The sequence below is a fragment of the Camelus ferus genome, chromosome 16, assembly GCF_009834535.1.
Source record: "Camelus ferus isolate YT-003-E chromosome 16, BCGSAC_Cfer_1.0, whole genome shotgun sequence".
Classification (NCBI taxonomy): Eukaryota; Metazoa; Chordata; class Mammalia; order Artiodactyla; family Camelidae; genus Camelus; species Camelus ferus.
Window position 1 is genome coordinate 25,429,616 of NC_045711.1, and position 13,580 is coordinate 25,443,195.

The 13,580-nt window shown below is 44.6% G+C and overlaps 1 long non-coding RNA gene across 1 annotated transcript in view; it reads left to right on the forward strand.

Moving 5' to 3' along the window:
* The first annotated feature begins 10,275 nt into the window (after positions 1-10,275).
* The window catches only part of LOC116656738, a 34,427-nt gene continuing 31,122 nt past the window's right edge, over positions 10,276-13,580 (forward strand). The window contains exon 1 of the long non-coding RNA XR_004311656.1: positions 10,276-10,581. This is a non-coding gene — a long non-coding RNA (uncharacterized LOC116656738). The remainder of the gene's footprint in view (positions 10,582-13,580) is intronic.

Consider the following 13,580-nt stretch of genomic DNA (forward strand, 5'->3'; position numbering starts at 1 on the left):
ACACACACACATATAGAAAAATTTAGGGTACAATTCCATTTTCATTTAAGGTATGTGTTTTGAAGCGGCAGCATCACAGGTAACTGATTTGCATTTCTCAAGTTTGTAGTTAAAATTGTGTTAATAATAACGGCTCCCGTTATTAACTGCTAGCCGCCAATAAAAGCACACTGCTCACCCAGCACGGCACTCACATCACAAACACAAGACTCATTTACTTCTCCCCCAGTCTCTGAGGCAGCCACCTACCTACCCCCCGGGGTCAGCCCGAGGCTGGGACCTTGCGTATCCACCTGGGTGTTCTGATCTGCCTTCCCTGCCTTACTTCCCACTGCCCACGACCCTTGCGGATTGCTCTTCTGCTGGGCACGGCCTTTCCTTGCTAACGGCCACCGCTGCTGACACAGTGATTGCCTGGGGGAGGAATACAGCTCACCGCTTAGCCAGTCTGCCCAGAGCACAAGGTAGCCCTTCTCCTGTTCCTCACAGCCATAGGGTGAGGCCAAAAGACGAGCGATACCCCGGAGGATCGCTCAGGGAACAGCTCGGAACCACCGCAGAGACCCAGGCTCAGACCCCCCCAGAGGTTCTTATCTGACAGCAGGAGTGGTTGCATAATTTGTGATTCTCAGCACGAAGTAAAAATCTGGGGCTCCGTGTACAAAAATTCAGACTCTCAAGATGGTGACAGCAAGAGTATTAAACCAGTCCTGGAGGCCTTCCAAACGTGGGGCCCTGTGCGATGGCCCGAGTTGTACCTGCACGAAACTGGCTTTGTTTGGAAGGGTTCTGCCTCATTTCTCATCTGCTGTCATGAGTCCGTGGACTGCTCACGCCTTAGCCCCCACTGGAAAAATCCAGGCATCTTCACAGCACCTGCTTCTGATCCCAAAATGAGGAGGAAGATCTTCCCTTCAGTCCAGTTTGAGTTTTGCGTCCTCATCCCCTGCACCCCCACGTCAGCCTCCTCCCTGGGTGATCGCAAGTTGGGTCCTCTTCCTCCACAGGAAGGTCTACTCCCACCCGCAGGGTGAGGTCTGGCTCCACAGCCCCAATAAGCCAATCGCTTTATAGGGTGACGTCAGCTCATTTCTTAAGTCTGGTTATTAATAAACCAAGTTTGATTGTTCAGTCTCAAGTGACACCTGGGATTAGCATGGGGGCATCTGTCGTTGCATGACTAGCCCACAGTTAACACCACCCACATTTTCCTTGTAAATGGCTTTCCTCCACTCTCCATTGATGCGGCTTGGGCAGGACTGACCCCACCTTCAGGGGTGGACTTGTGACCCATTTCAGCCCAATGAGCGTTAGATCTAGGATTTTAGTTGAAACGACGAGCTATGAGGATGTGACCCTGGAGCTGCTGGCAACCAAGCCACCCCATGAGGAGAGGCCCACCCGTGATTAAAGCTGAGCAAGAGGGAAGAATGCTGAGGGTCAGCGAGAGGCTGATACCATTGTCTGAGTCCCTGGATCCAACTGAGCTGGATGTCGGCAGCATCCCCACGCTTCTCAGTTACATCAGCCAACGAATTCTCTTTTTCGCTTAAGATGGTTTGAGTTGGTTTTGTCACTGGCAGTCAAAAGGGTCCCGATCACCAAGCTCCCCTTTTACAGGCAATAATATTGCCTGTCCTGCTTACGCTCAGTGCTGTGGAAATCAAATGAGACAACTTCCGTGTGACTGCTCTGCAAACTACAAAGGCTGTTTGAAATGTCCAAGGAGGGACAATCAGCTAATGCAGAGCCAGAATAAAAGCCCAGTATTTTTTGACACTCCAAGCCCAGTTCTCTCTCTGTCTCTTTTTAATGGAGGTACCGGGGATAGAACCCAGGGTCTCATGCATGCTAAGCACGCGCTTACCACTGAGCTGTTACCCTCCATCCCCTCCAGTTTTGTTTTATTGCTAGTGAGCTGCCTCTGGCTCTAAGAAAATCAGTGAAAAGGGCAAGTGGTGGACAGAGCAGGTGGCAGACAGGGCAGGGAGTGGACAGGACAGTTGATGGACAAGACAGGGGTGAACAGACAGGGTGTGGGCAAGGTAGGGGTGGACAGGAAGGGGTTGGAAAGGACAAGCGGTGGTCAGGGACCACTCTTTGTGGCCTTCTCATGTGTTTGTGGTGCTGTACTGTGATGTCTAGAGGAGCCCTAGGCTAGTCCCTGACTGTCCTCTGGGGGTATTGCTCTGATATAGGGCAGATGTGGCTTTTCAGGCATGGGGAAGTGGGTCTTGGAGGGCACGACCCCAGAGCTCACCTGGCCCCTCACCTCACAAGCTTCTCCTCACCAATCAGCCTCTCATCCCAAGGGGCCAGGGCCCTGGCATTTTTGAGTTTGGATGTTTTTTTTGGTTCAGATCTTTAGAGATGCTGGGGGAGGTGTGCTGGCTTTGCTTCTCTGAATCTGACTCTGCCGGGGGATGGATCTTTGCTCCAGGCACTTCTCAGAAGTACATTGGGGAACCCCTTCCTTTCTTGGACGTGGGCTTGAAGGAATCTCTGTTTTGGGGATCCAGAGCCATTCTGACCTTCAGAGGCAGAGCCCCCTCCTGGAGCTGTGGATCTTCCAGCCTTTCAGATCAGTCACTGAGTCAGGACGCAGAACTTGGTGGCAGCCTGAGAGAGCTGCCAGCATTTGACCTGGTCCCTAAGGCTTTCCACCATGTGAGATGAGAGATCCTTGACCTTTAAGAAGTCTTTATGGGCACTGATGTCCATGTGTCACGCTGGGCTAAAGTCAGATGTGGCCTGAGTCCTCTCTGTGCCAGACTACTGGTCCATCCATCCTGCCAGCCCCTTGGGGTGGGCAATGGGCCTTGTTCCTGGATGCTCAGGAGCACACAATAGCCAGCAGATGTTTGCTGAATCTGTTCCCAAGATTCTCAACCAGAAATGCCTGGTTTCAAGGGGGGCACGTGGAATGGAGCACTGATACAATGTAAGGAGATGGCCCCAATAACCTTTTCTCTTTCATGGTTCTCTCCCCTGAGACCCAAATCCCTAGGGCCCTGACGCAGGTACTGAGCAAGATGGAAGCAGAGATGGGGGATGACGTCTGTGGGTATGCCTGACGGAGGCTCCTGAAGAAGAAGCGTCCCTCCCCCACCTTCCTCTTTCCCCATAACCAGGTCAAGTCCAGGGCATTCTCAAGCTCAAAGGCAAGTGGTCCCTAAAGGAGTGCAGGAAACTGGGGATCTGGTGAGGATAGAATGCCTACCTGACCTAGGTCACAGTTAAGCACAGTTGAGGGAGGCAGAGGTCAGGGTGGAGAGGACCCGGGGTAGAAGGGGCTGAGGGAGTTGTAGACTGAGGCCGTCCTTGTGCTGCAGCCCAGCCACCAAACCCTATCAGCCGGATACTGTTAAATGTCTGAATTCCCCAAGTCTCTCCTTTTTTCCCCCCTGAATTTCATGCTTAGCAAACCATCATCTGATTATAATGTGTCTTGGCATCTAGGACAGTACTTCAGCTTTGTGAGTCTGATTAACACAAGCCTGCCTGGAGAGATGAATCCACTCTTGACTGAGTGAGAAAAACTGGGTCTCCAGCCCTGCAGAGCTGAGGCCACACACTGGACTGCGTCGACACCCTAAAGCGATGACAGTCTATGATCCCCTTGGCGAAGCCCTTTGCCCTCTCCTGACTCTATTCCTTTGCATGTCCAGCTTGCTGGGGTTTGAATTTGGGCTCTGCCTCTTGTTAGCTGAGTGACCTTAGGCAAGTTTCTTAATTCTCTGTCCCTCAGTTTACTCATCTGTAAAATGAGATTAAAATAGGGTCATTGTTGGATTGAAGGATATAAAGTGCTTAGAACAGTGTCTGGCACGTACCTGCTTTGTCAGGGCCTGCTGTTGTTATTTGAGTTCCCATAATACCTACCTGCTGTGACCTTGAGCAAGTAACTATTTTTTTCGCATCCTGCTTCTATTTCCTTATTATAATATGGAATTAATTATAACATCTACTGGAAAAAGCATGGGGTGAGAATAAAGTGTCATAGCATATATCACAGGTTTTTATTTTTTTTGTAAACTATAATGCTTCACAAATGAACAAGGTGTATTTTTATCATTTATCATTAACAATTTTGAGTCTCACTAGGTCCCTCTGGATGAGAGTGCCGATAATTTCAATACTTCTCAGTTCATAGCTTAATGAAATCTGAGAAGAGGACCCAGAGAAGGGGGGAAATCTGGGTAAAGAGAAGGTTTGGGATTTCAAAAAGTAGAATAGATAAACAAGATTATACTGTATAGCACAGGGAAATATATACAAGATCTTGTGTTAGCTCACAGCAAAAAAAAGTGACAATGAATATATGTATGTACAAGTATAACTGAAAAATTGTGCTCTACACTGGAATTTGACACAACATTGTAAAATGACTGTAACTCAATAAAAAATGTTAACAAAAAAAAAAAAAAAAAAAGAAGGCTTGGGACTGCTCCTCACAGAGGGAGAGGTTTCTGAGTGGCTAGAGGAGGGCTGAGTCCGTGCCAGCAGCTTCGTTCCCTTCCAGAGGTTAAGCGGCTTCTCTATGTGAAGCTGGGAGGGGCTGGAAGTTGTATTTACTAGTCCCTGACTGTCCCCTGGGGGTATTGCTCTGATACAGGGCAGGTCTACTTTTTGAAAAGCTGAGTTGCTGGCAGTGGCATGGATGCAAAATTTAAACTGCAGAGCGAAGAGGAGGAAGGGAAAGGTTTGCTTTGCCTTTAAGGGCTCAGAACAACAGAAGAAGAGAAAGAATAAGAACACATTATCATTGGCCCTGTCTACACAAGTGAAAGGAGGGGCGTGTGCATGCGTGCGTGTGTGTGTGTGTGTGTGTGTGTGTGTGTGTGTGTGTGTGTGTGTGTGTGTGCTGGTGGAAGCCAGGAGCAGAGGAATAGAAAGCAAGAGAAAATAAGAGCTTAAACAGAGTTTGGCTCAAGACACTTAAAAGCATACCTATGGCACTTACATAAGCACACATTATTAAAAGACACTCATATGTTGATGGGTAAAAACTGTCCACTAAGAAGCAGAAATGCAAATAAGAAGGGGGGGGGACCAGATTTTGGCATCAAGATCAGGGAAATAGGAATCATTTGTTAGGGGAACTTTGAGCTCTGCTTGTTTCAACAGTTACATGATTTTCACTTGCACCACCTAGGACCTTACTAACTTCAGGGGCCGGGCTTGGACTGGGAGGCTTTGAATGGCGCAGTCAGTTAGAGGTTAAGATTTCCAGATCCGCTGTTTGCTGCTGACTTGGAGCTCTCTCATCTGTCCCAAGAAAACCTCCTCTGGTTGGAGGCGGGAAGATGGTTCAGGGCTGTTCCAGCTGGGGAAGCACATTGCCTGAGCTCCCTGCTAGGTAGCAAGGAAGCTGTAATCTCCTTTCTCACTTGGAATCTGCAGGGATTGTTTCTCTTGCCTGAGAGAGGAGGATGGAAGCAAGGAGCATGCTGGGATAATCTTAGAGCCACTTCAAATGCCCAGTTCCACAGTTCCTTAGCCTGGTGCTCACTTCTGGCTGTTTACTTCATGCAAAGCTGGATTTCCTACCCTGAAGATGAAGGAAGGCATAACCCTTTCCCAGAACAGCTCACAAAGGAAATATTGGCCCGACAACGCTAGTGAGTTTTCAGGTATTTCCTCATTAATGGTCCCAGGGAGTCCAAAACAGAGGGAAGAGTGCTTGGAGAGGGAAGCCTGAGAGTTTGGAAAAGGGCTTTGAGGCATTGGGCAGAGTCACGGTCATTTCCTGCTGAGATTATCTGGGAGAACCAGCCAGCAACACTCCCTAAGCCAACTGGCTGTGCTGGGATCTGGGTGGGACCGACAAATTAGTCAAAGGAGTCCCAGATGGTCAGAGACTGTTAATGATGTAAAGGCACATCATTTGTTTATCTGAAAGTCTCCAGAGCAAGCAAGAGAGGAAAACAAGCAAATGGAAATATTCTACAGGGGGTGGAGCAGCTAACTTCTTGGCTTTCTTGTCTGTTTCTGAGCTGAGGATGAGAATCTGGCAAGAGCTGGAGCTTCTACTCTCACACTTTCTTTTTATATATTTTTTCTTTTTCTTTCTCTTTCTCTTTGTCCTCTCTCTTCCCCCTCCTTCTCATTCCCTCCTCCTCCTTCCTCCTCGTCCTCTTCTTCTTTCCTCTTTCTTTCTTCCTTCTTTTTTTTTTTTAAAAACCACTTCATTGAAGTATGATGGACTCACTTTGAAAGTAAAATCTCTTCACTTATAGAGCATGGATTTTTCTGTGGAATCGCATTATTTGACCACAAATTTGTGTTTCATTAGCACTGGATATTTGTCCCTGAGGGATAAAGAATGGTAGAGGGAGATGGAATAGCTGGTATGGCCTTTTGCTGGATGATTTGTCTTTCCCTGGGAAAATTGTCTGGCAGGGAAGAAAAATGCCAGTGAACCCAAACCCTTTTCTAGGATCAGTGGGTGACACCTTTGTTGGGGAGGGAGGCTGGCTGGTGTATGGAACTTTGTCTCTCTTAGATATTAACTCTCAATCAGAGGCCATGGGAGAGAAAGGGTCTGGCCTCAAATTGAGGTCAGAAGCAACCATTTTTTCCTGAGTTATCCCATTGTATCTTCCTGTACCTTTCTTAGGACACACCTGAGACTTCAGACAGCATTCTAGCAATTTGTGGGCATGTTTTACAGGCCACAAGCTTATTGAAGGTGGGAACCATTTTTTGGGTGTGTGTGTATGTTCTCTAAAATTACCAGCATAATTTTCTACGCTTTGGAAATACTCAATACATGTTTCCTGAATGACTAGATAAGGCACATGGACTTTTGAAGGATGTAGATACACAAGATGAGCAGTAGAAGGACATGAAATACAAAGCACAAGAGAGGAGAGTGAGGAGTAAGTGTGACCTGCTTAAATCTCCCACTCACCTAGGAGAGGTGTTGGAGCAGAATTAGAGGGAGTGGGAATCCTTGTAGGGCAGAGACCTTTTGTCCTTATCTAATAATTCCATTTTCCCCCCAGTGAGAACCAAGCCCTGGATGAGTGATGGACAGTCCATATCTTTATGCCTCCTGGTCACTGGTCTTTCTTAGATGCTATAGAGGAGACTTTAACTTAGTAATTATTTGCTCCTTTTGGAACAAGATTGGCATGTGGATGTTCATTACAGTGCTGGTGAGTTAGGAAGTAAGCTCTTGAACTGAAGTGTCTTTGTTCTGACTCACTAGCATCTGGGGCAAAAGCTGCCCCCCATTCTGTGCTTCATTTTTCCAGAAGTCAAGTCAGGCCTTGGCACAGAAAGAACCCACCGTGGGCTATTTCTGAGCCCCTAACTCACATCATTGCCTTTGATGGCTCAGGAGACTATAGTGGCAGCAAGAGAGGGCTGGGAGTTCTCTGCAAGAAAGAGCAGCAAGGTTGTTCACATGTTTTAAATTATTTAGTTGCATCAAATATTCAGATTTGTGAGAACAACAGCAACTCTATTTAAAAACTCCAAGCATGCGATGGATGGACTCATTGTTTCCAGGCAGTTCCCAGCTTCCAGCCCACACTCAAGGAATATTCTAAGAGTTACTCAGGCTCATTTGGGTCAGCCTCCAACACTTGGGATGATGAGCTCAAGTGCAAGTGCCCTCCAAGGCTGATGATACTTGGTGTATGATTCTCAGATAAGTGAATTTTAATGAGAAATCTCATTGCATCCCATACCTCACCTCCCAGAGAAAGGAGACATTCAACTTAGGGAACCAGGGTTGTGATGTTCACACAGAAGTCGTGAATTTTGTGTAGGTGGGTATGTGAGCTTAATCCCATGGGATTGTGCCTGTGAAATATGTGTGTGTGTCTCTGTGTGTTTAGCTGCTGCTCTTCTCACAAAGCTTCACCATCTTAGGTGAGACCCAATGTGACTCCTGTTGAAGTTGTTCTGGAAGCCAAGATACATGTCCTAATAACAACCATTTATTGAATGCTTTCTATATGCTTGAGAAATAAATTAATAAAGATATTATATTGTATTGTCTAACACCCTCACTCAAAAAACAATAAGCCACGTATTATTATTCCTATTTTATAGATAAGAAAGGTAAGGCTCACAGATGTCATTCAAAGTCACATCAAGGTCTGGTCTGATTCCAAGCCTGGGATTTCTTTCCACCATACAGCAATGTCTCTTCTCTGGCAAGTTTCCAGGACTTTCCTACATAAAAGCTGGCAGCCCCATCAAAACACTAAGCAATACTTCTCCCTCTATAAAGGTGACCTCTGAGGAGGAGAATGGGGAGAGTGTGTGGAAAGGCATATGTGGGGGATGGTTTGGGGGAAGCTGGAGATGTTTTATCTTATTTTCATCATGGTTGCACAGAGGTGCTCACTTTGTGTTAATCCATCAGGGTGTACATACATAATTTTGGCTTTTCTTGTGTTTGTTATACCTCAATAAAATATTTACTTAAAAAATCCCTCTTCCTAGCAACTAATGTAGGAGGGGAGCCCAATATGTTCTAATTAATCAACAGGAACTCCTTGGACTCTATTGCATGGCAAACTTAAAAATAATACAAATATGTTGATACCCTGACCTTTTACAAAAAGGTTTCTAAGTGGATCACAATAAAAAGTCATGTAAAATAATGAAATAATACCAGTAGGAGATGATCAGCATTGTAGGAAAGGGAACACATATGTTACTCTGTTGGGCATCACAGAAGGTTTAAGGCCAGCTTCTACTCTCAGCCAAGCTGAAGACATTGAGCATTTACTGGTCATAAGTAGACATTTGTCTTCAAATATATTGGAACTTGTAGGAAAAGGCTCTCTTCCAATTGGTGATCAATAAACCCAAAGGAAGTGAAAGTTCTCATGGGATACACCCTACGTTTCATGTGTGGGTAATTAAGATGGGAAAGACCACACTTGATCTATAACTTTAAGACTTTGGCCACTAAATCTTAAAGCTTTTAAAATGAATGTTTATATCTTTGTAAGATGGTTTAAACTTGGAGAGACCCATATATCTATCACCAGGATGCTTTTGTAATTGATTTGTAATTATGTTCCCTTTTGATTTCATGCACTTTCTACTGAGGCTAGATTCACAGCCTCAAAGAACACAGATTTTATTCTAGTTTACTTTAAACTGTAGTGGTTTTTAAACTTTCTGACTGGAGCAGCTACACATTTTTCTCCTTCTCTATACCCTAGAGGCTCAGGAACCTGGAGGGAGAAATCACTGGACTATTCAGATCTATAAACCCACTTCCCTTAATAGTTGGTTTTCCACAATTTGTGTCAGAAATAGCCAGCATGGCACAGAGCTGTGCTTCTGAAAATTTAATGTGCATACTTATTTTCTAGGGATTGTGTTAAAATACAGATTCAGATTTAGCAGGTCTGGGGAAGGGCTTGTGATTTCACATTTCTTAACAAGCACTGAGGTAATGCCAGTGCTGCTGGTCTATGAATCACACTTGTAGGGAGAAAGGAATATTACACTTAGAATAAAAATTTCTGTCTTTTAGCACTCTGCCATTTACTACTTTGCTTTCTTGGGCAAGTCACTTTACCTCTCTGGATTTGAGTTTCCTCAAATATAAACTGTGTGATAGGGGATGAGGGTGGATCAGACTATTTCAAAGCTTACATTTATGGAATTTTCAGAGTGATATTTTGATTTAAAAAATCTCCACGAGTGGGGCCGTGTATAGTCTTGCAAGAGACTAATAGATAAACCAGTATTAACAAAGTAGGAAATATGAGAGCTGAATAAAGAGGGCAGAGAAATGTATGAGGAGCAATAATGAGTTTTTATGGCAAATATAAGGTTCTGATTCTTTAAAGGTGATGGGTTTTGGATCAAAAAATGTTGCCTAGAGAGAGGCTGCACAGGGGTTCAAAGGATTGAGAGGCTGGAGAGAGTGAGTGAGAAAGGAACACAGGTGATTTATATGAACGAACGAAGCTCCTGACAATCTGAGCCTCTGGCGGCGGCCCCTCCCCCGCGCTCACGCATCGATTTTGAGCAGCAAACTGAATTAAACAGAAAGGGTTCCCCAGGCTCACAATACGGGTTAGTTTCTCTTTAAGTCCAAAGCCAAGTGAGGGGAATGGAGAGAACTCTAAGTGACAGCGCCCTCTCCCAGGGTTGAGAGGGGGCGGAGGACTAGAGGAGATTCTTACCTTATGCAGGACGTGTTCATGGAAGTCAGGGCCAGCTCCCCCCTGGTAGGAGTCGAGCTGGTCCATGCCCGGCTCTGAGCCCGCGGCTCCCTGCTCTCCCAAGGCTCTGCTCTGAACCAGTGCTTCCAGAAGCTCCGTCCGGGGCCCGCGGGGGGCAGCAGGCTGCGGTCTAAGCCCGGCAGGCCTGGCCACATCCGGTTCAGCACTGGACAGCTCCCGAAGACGCCGCGGCGCTGTACCCGGACCGCAGGCTGCTGCTCCCTTATGCGGCAGCGGCGTTTCAGCACCAGGAACAGCGCTGCCGTCCCTTAGCGCCTGGGACCAGAGTTCTGAGATCCCGTCTTCTCCTAAGTCCCCTGTCTCGTGACTCCAGGATGTTGGGAGGGACGCAAGATTTCAGTCTAGCCGGTGGTCGGTACGTATCTCATTCAGCTACCGGACTTCACAGCCTCAGTGACACAGTTGCGTTCTCAGGGCATTGCGGTCCCGGGAATTTACCATTCCTGATTCTCAGTGACCTAGCGTCCCTGTGACAACACGCAGCTCAGCTCTCCACCTGCCTTACAGAGGCGAAGCCCCGCGGAGCCGGCACTGCTTCTCTTTTGGTCTCTGGACATTTCCCTCTAGTATATATGAGGTCGATAAATGATGAGTCTTAGGGGTCCCTAAAGTTTCTGAAATATTTTGCAAAATTCTATTTTACTGCTTTTTTTCTAGGGAGAGGGTCCAGAGCTGACATATATTAGGAACTCAAAAAAATGTTAGATATTGTGCTGTCTGGGCAAGGGGATAGGGAGATCTGTCTACCTCTCTTAAACACCAGGAGAGTCTTGCTGCTAGGTCCTAGCACAATATCTAACATTTTTTGAGTTCCTAATGTCAGGCACCATTCTAGGTTCTTTACATGAAATCCTCATTAAATCTCAGACCAACACCATGAGGTATGTACTGTTATTATCTCCATTTTGTAGACAGCACTGTATATATATTTAACTAAACTAAATCCACCTTCAAATGACACTAGTCCTGCTTCATGTGTAGTGTAGGTGCCTTAAAAACAGTACTCCCAATTCTTCCCTCTCATCCCTTGTGACACTGCTGTCATTTATTTCACTTATCTGTATGCAATAATCATTAAATACATCGTTTCTGTTGTTACTTTAAATAATCATCTTTTACATCAGTTAAGAATAAGAAAAACAAGATTTTGTTTTACCATCATTTATTACTTTTCTGATGCCCTCCCTTGATTTATGTAGATCCAAGTTTCTGATACATGTTATTGTCCTTTGCCTGAAAAATACCTTTTAACATTTCTTGCAAGGAAAGTCAGCTGACAGTGAATTCCCTCAGTTGTTTGTCTAATGAAGTCTTTATTTCTTCTTTATTTTTGAAAGATAATTTAGTCAAATATAGAATTCCAGGTTCGTGATGTTCCCCCCACTAATTTAAATACTTTATGCTACACTCTTCTTGCTTGCATACTATGTGACAAGAATAATTTGCTGTAATTTTTACCTCTGTTCCTTTACTGGTGATCTACTTTTTCCTCCTTTGGCTTCTTTCAAGATTTTGTTTTTGGTTTTCCTCATTTTGAATATGTTATAACCAGATGTAGATTTGTTTAGTTTGGTTTTAGTTTTTGGTATTTATTGTGCTTGGTCTTTTAGATTTGATTTCTGTCATCCCTTTTGGAAAATTCTCAGCCATTATTACTTCAAATTATTATTCAAATATTATTACTTCAAATATTTCTTCTGGTACTTTGTTTTTCTTCTGGCACTTTATTTTTCTTCTGGCATTCTGGTCTCATGCTTATTACATCTTTTAAATTGCTCTATAGATCTTGGATTTTCTGTTCTGGTTTTCTTTTCATTTTCCTTTGGAATTCTCTACTGACCTATCTTCAAGCTCACTGATACTTTTCTTAGCCAGGTCTAATCTTCTGATGAGCCCATTAAGGTCATTCTTCACTTCCATTACAGTGTTTTTAATTTCTTTCTGCTTACATTGTCTGTCCTTGCATGTTGCCTGCTTTCCCCGTGTTACCTCTGAACACATTAATCACAGTTTTAAAAAATTTCATATCTGATAATTCCAACATCTGTGTCATATTTGAGTCTGGTTCTAATGTTTGCTTTGTCTTTTTATAATGTGTTTTTCCTTGCCTTTTGGTGTGCCTTGTAATTTTTTGTTGAAAGCCAGACATGCTGTATCAGGTCATAGGGGTTGAGGTAAACAGGTCTCCAGTGTGAGGATTTATGCTAATCTGGCTAGGAGTTAGGATTTGTTCAGAGTTTGTTGTAGCTGTGGGTGTCAGAGACTTTGAATTTCCTTAGGGTCCTTGTTTTTGTCTCCTCTCTTGACATTGATCTTCCCTAAATGGTTCTACATCAGAGAGAGTGTGTGTCTTGTAGCTCCTTCAGCTATAATCCACCACTATTATATTGGAGATTTGGTGTGGGATGGGGGATGGTCCGTCATTTTCTAATTAAATTTCTTTTAATGAGTTGTTTAGTGGGTCTATGTCTCTGCCTTGTTACTTCACAAATATATCTTCTTGCACAGCTTTTTTTTATCTCCCTTACGTGACACAGGAAGACCAGAGAAGCCCAGAGAAATACTCTCCCCTCATGGTTCTGGGGCAGGCTCTGGTACTGTCTTTTCTCTGCAGAAGAAGCTTTTGTTATGAAGAAAGCTCTGGGCATATTTCACTAGGATTACTCTTTCCCTCCCCCTGCAAGAGGCATAAGGGTCTTTCTTGATCTTTATTGTGAGAACCTGATGGGGTTCCTGGAAGTAAAGTCCATGAAAGTGTGAAACCCTCCTAAGACCGCAGCCCTCATGGATTTCACACTCTCACATTAGCCCACATTCAGCCTCCAGCAATTCCTCAAAATTACTTTTCAGTTGTTCCTACCAGTTAATGGCTCCAGTGGCTTCTTTTCCTGGTAAGCAGATGTTGGCTGTGACTTTCTGGAGTCGTCTGTCTCTCCAGATTTCAGGGTAGCAGTTTCCCCTGCAAACTCAGTTCTCTGAATGGGTCCAAGAGAAACAATTGATTTTCAGTTTGTCCAGGTTTTTCTTGTTTTAAGGATAGGAGTGATAACTTCCAGCTCTTTATCCATCAGAGTTAAAACCAGAAGTCCCTCATTTAGAATTAGAGTATCATCTTTCCTGTGAAAAATACCCACCCCCCCAAAAAAAACCCCAACAAACTAAGCAAATGAAAGTTTGATCTCCAGTCTCTTTTTCTGGGCTTCATGCATTCTGGACCTTTTGGTAACATTGTAAATTAACACAATAATTTTCAAAGACATATTATTCTCATAGTAGTTATATTTTGGGTTGGATTTTTTTTGATATTTGGGGCTAGTCAAATATCATTGGCAAGTACATTTGTTACTTGAAAAC